Source organism: Cnephaeus nilssonii, assembly GCF_951640355.1.
Source record: "Cnephaeus nilssonii genome assembly, chromosome: 19".
NCBI lineage: Eukaryota > Metazoa > Chordata > Mammalia > Chiroptera > Vespertilionidae > Cnephaeus > Cnephaeus nilssonii.
This window is the reverse complement of record NC_137090.1, coordinates 12469120-12473748: the sequence shown is the minus strand read 5'-3', so window position 1 is coordinate 12473748 and position 4629 is coordinate 12469120. Positions and strand designations below refer to the sequence as shown.

Sequence of the window (4629 nt, the reverse complement as noted above, 5' to 3'; positions counted from 1 at the left end):
GTATGTAGGGAAGTGGGCCAATCGGGGCGCGGGTCACGGCGCAGGCGCGCTGGGGAGGGAGGGCTATGCTAATGTTGTTGATATCCTGGGGCCACCCTAGTTAAAGGGGGGAAATCCGGGGGCTGCCGCAGCCGCCACGGGTCTGGGCCCAGCCGGGGCACCCCTGTAGTCGCCGTTGCCCCGGGGAGAGGTGCCTGCCCCCAGCTCGGGGAGGGGGCGCCGCGGGCCTGGGGAGCACGGACAACCCCCTACCCATGAGGCCCTGATGGAAAACACAAAGGATCTGGTGAGAGCCGAGCGCGGCAGCCGCTTTGTGTGCCAGGCGAGCGGGGGGGGGACGCCTGCAGCTCCCCGACCCCAGGAGCCCCTGCAGCTCTTTGACCCCGCTCCCAGGCCTGTTTCTCCATCCCACGCCCCCTCAACCTCCGGAGCTCCCCTCCCCCTACCGGCCGTTAAACGATTCGGGGGGTTCCCCTCCCCCCACCTCCTCAGCCCTGGATTCGTCGGGGTTCTCTCTCCGCTCTCTAGACACTTCTCTGGAAGAAAACATTGGGGAGAAAGTTTTCTCTGCGCCCCGTCCCCTCCCCCTTCGGCTCTGGCTGGTGGAGGGGGGGAGGCTAGATTTGTGACTTTTTTAACTTTTTTTAGCCGCCCCGGGTGGGAGAGAGGCGCCCTCAGGTCCCCCGGGGGGCATGGTCGCGGTGCTGTGCTCGGGAAGGAGCCTCTCTCCGCCTCGGGGCAGTGCCGCGAGGCATTTTGCACGTGGAGGTGGATATTGAAAGGGGGCGGGGTGGGCACGTGTGGGAGGGAGAGGTGGGAGTGGTGTTTGGGAAGCGGCCGCCCCGGCCGCTTTGGTTTAAAAGGGTTCTGAGCGGTGGGCGCCTAGGACCCTTGCGTTCTCTTTGGTGAAATGAGAATCCTAACATTTCAGAGTCGGAAGAAGCGTTAGAGGTCACCCAAAGCCGCCGTCCCCTCCGCAGCCTCTCTGACAAGTGGTAGGTAGTCTGCCCTCTGCTTCCATCCCTCCACACACGTTCCCTGCTGCCCAGGAAAGCCCTCTCCGGTGTTTTGTGTGTTTTTGTTTTTCAGTAGTTCTAATTATTTGCCTACCCTTAATAGACCCTGGAGTCTCACTCATGTCCTTGTTAAAGTTGCTCCCTTTTTTACTTCTCAAATCTTCTCTCACATCCTCCTCACCCACCCACCGCCCCGTTGGCCTATATTTTGTGTGCCGGGTAAGAACAGCAGAGAAGTGGAGAGAGGGGGGCCGGAGACATGGTGAGGGGCCAGCTGAAAAGTTTTGCTGGGTCCGTTTCCAAAGTGCTGGTTTATCTGTCTGAGAATGATTGATATTTTTCTACAGGAAGCTGGGGAATTGCGGCCTGGGGAAGTTCATGGCTGTTGTCTCTCAATAGTGCATCTTTTGGAAGTTAGAATGTTGAGCATCATCTCTATAGTCCAAGCTTTGCTTGTTGCCTAAACCACTTCCCTCAAGGATGCCTAAAATTGCCTCTTGGGGACAGGAGTGCAGCTGTCACGCTTCTCCTGGTAGAGGGATGATCAGAAGACCCCTGTCCTTCCCTCTTTTTGACCTGCGTGTTCCTTTCAAGCTGGTCTTCCTTCTCAGGGCCCCTCCTACGCAATGCTTTCATTGCAGTCTCTGTTGTTTTTTTTCCCCAACTCTTTTGTGAGATTTGAGACTTTTGCAACACTTTAATAATTGCTTAGAGCTTGCAATATGCTTCATGCTCCTTACGTTGTTAGGAGCCAGGATTGAGCACTTGCTAGTTGAGAGTTCAGTTTCTACTATTGCCTGTCACTGAGCCTTTTTCTAACGTTCTCCTTCATTTGGTGAGCTATACTGCCACCAAAAGTAGTTTTGTTGGCTTAGGAATCTTCCTAATATGGTGAAGTGGGAGTTAACACATAACAGATAAACTGTAGAAGTAATGAATCTGGTCTAAAAGCCATTTTAAACTCCCAGTCCCGTTTAAAATGTTAGAACACAGTTTCTTCTCTCCCCTTTTTATGACTTAGAGACTGTTGCTCTGCTCTAGTGTGCTTAGACTGTATGGTGTGTTTTTTCATATGTTTACCTCAACACCAGAGAGTGTTTAGAAAGAAAATAGCTGTCTTTTTCACCACCTCCTCTGAATAACAAATTGCTTCTATTTATATAGAACCCCATCCCAGGCTTCTGGATGCCTTGTAAATTATGGCAAAAACTGTCTTAAATAAGTATGGGTTCATAAGTATCTTATTTGGGTCATGTTCTTTAACCATTTAATTTTTAATTTTGTACAAACTTTGACATATAGTATTTCTAAATTTAGTCACTGGAATTTAACATGACAATGAATAGTAGATACTAAGAGGAATTAATAGAGCTGTATAATTCTGTCTTTAAAGCTTCAAAAACTGTCATATGGAGCTCCAAGTTATTTCCTGCTTGCTTTGAACATGAACTGTCATGACTTAAGTTGACTAACTTTGGAGACATTTGCATTCTAAACATACTCAACAGGAACAACTGGTTTTATTTTAAAGAAGACATTGCTGTATTTTGTGGCTGGTTATATGTTCACTTAATTAGTATCCAAACCTTCCTAGATGTTCAGGTGCTTCTCGTTCTCAGTTTCATTGGAAGCTAAAACAATTTAACTCGGTTTATAACCTGACATAGTAGTCAAAAGGTAAAATTATGCTTAGAAGTGAAAACAATGTTTTAAGGCATAAATACTAAACCACTGAATTACTATAAGCCAGAAGTGTTCAGTGGTTTGAGTGGCCACATTTTAAAATTAGACAAGCTTTTTGGTTGCCACTTGTTCCTCAGTTTTTCATCTTTAAACTGTTTGCTTAATAAGATTTAGCCATTTCACATTTATAATTTTAAGGTAAGTTGTGAAATGTATCTAGTTAAAGATAAAAACATCATGACACTAGAAGAGGAAAGACTTAAAATAGTTCATACAGGCTAGGATATGCCTCCTAACACTAGGATATTCTTAACTAAGATTACTTTTAATTTTATACAGTAATTGCAGCTGTTTAGATTTAATTTTGTGATTTTTTTTTTAATGAACCTTTTATTTTTAGAACTTTTCCCCCACAAATTTAGAGTTTTTCTTCTTGCTTTGCTGGATCCACAAGAGTGGAAAGAAAATAATTATATTTGAATAAATCCTGAATTTGAGGTGAGATGAAATTATATAATAAGAGGGGAATTGGCAGAGTAGGTTAGGATTCCCGTTCTGCCACTAACTAGCTTCATGGCACTTATTAGACAAGATCCTGTGCCTGTTTTCTTATCCTCACAGTTGAAGGGTTGGTCTAGAATCCTCCTCATCCCAGACAGCTTTCTGCAGTCCTATATCTGTGCTGTCCAGTATAGTAGTCACTAGCCACATGTGGCTATTGAGCACTTAGAGGGTAGGTAATGCAACTGAGGAACCCAATTGTTTTTTTCCCCACTTCATTGATGTAATCGGTGTACATTTAAATAGCTGCATCTATGCCATATTGGACATATAGATATGCAACAGTATTTCCCAAGCTCAGCTAGTCACTAGAATCACCTCTTAGATTTCTTGTAAAAATACAAAACCTCTCTCCTGGAGGTTATCATTCAGTAGGCTTGTAGTGGGGTCTGGGAATATATGATTTTAATGCATGTCCCACAAAGTGTATCACATTGGTTAGGGAAGCACTGCATTAGAAGATTTCTGAGCTCCCTTCTAGTTCTCACTTTAATATTGATAACTTAGCATAGTAGAAATGAGCTCTGGACAGAGTTGGCAAACTGGCCTGGTTCTAGCTCTGCCACCTCCTGACCTGTGATCTTAGGCAAATTCCCTAACCTCTTGAGCTTCATTTTCTCATCTAAAATGTGGGCTGAAATCTGCCTCCCTCCTTCCTAAGGTTTCTGTAAATTTCTAATCATTTGTGACCATTGTTGAAGAAAATGTAAGCTGCTATAAATGACAATTTAAATGTTATCTTTCCAGGATTCCTTTTTCTTTGTCCCTTTTCACTGTGTTATCCAATTCCTACTTCTTTCTTAAAAAAAACAGTTGTATACAGTATTCCTTAATTAATAGTCATTTCTTGTCTTCCCCACTATTTGGCCATAGTTTTGCCGTCTAGTCCTAGGACATATTAAACCTAACACTTCCTTTGTATTTCTGGTGCTTAGCATAATGATTTGTATCTATTACTCAATAAGTATTCGTTAATACCACCTACTACTTTAATTTTAGGTTTCAAAACTTTAATGAGTTAGTTTCGGATTATTTTATACACCAGAAAAATAACCCCCTGTGTACCCATAGGTGTTTAACCTTTTTTTTTTTTTTTTTTTTGAGAGAGAGAGAGAGAGTGAGAGAGAGAGAAGAAAGGTGAGGGAGGGAGAGAGAGAAAGAGAGAGGGAAAGAGAGAGAAACAAACATGGATGTGAAAACAAGAAACATCGGTTGCCTCCTGTATTCGCCCCGATCCAGGATCGAACCCGCCAACCTGGTTATGTGCCCTGACCGGGAATCAAACAGGTGACCACTTGGTGCACAGGACAATGCTCAACCAACTCAGCCAGGGTGATTGTTTTATTATTAATTCCCCATAGTTATTACT

At 44.3% G+C, this 4629-nt stretch overlaps 1 protein-coding gene across 14 annotated transcripts in view; it reads left to right on the top strand.

Moving 5' to 3' along the window:
* Positions 1-4629, top strand: part of MBTD1 (mbt domain containing 1) — a 47254-nt gene that overhangs the window by 464 nt on the left and 42161 nt on the right. For 5 of the 14 annotated variants that reach the window (XM_079797670.1, XM_079797661.1, XM_079797659.1 and 2 more), the window contains exon 2: positions 932-995. The exons of 2 other annotated variants lie outside the window; for them this stretch is intronic. The gene's annotated coding sequence lies outside the window, so the exon portion shown is untranslated. 7 more of the 14 variants (XM_079797669.1, XM_079797665.1, XM_079797663.1 and 4 more) reach the window with 6 other exon arrangements.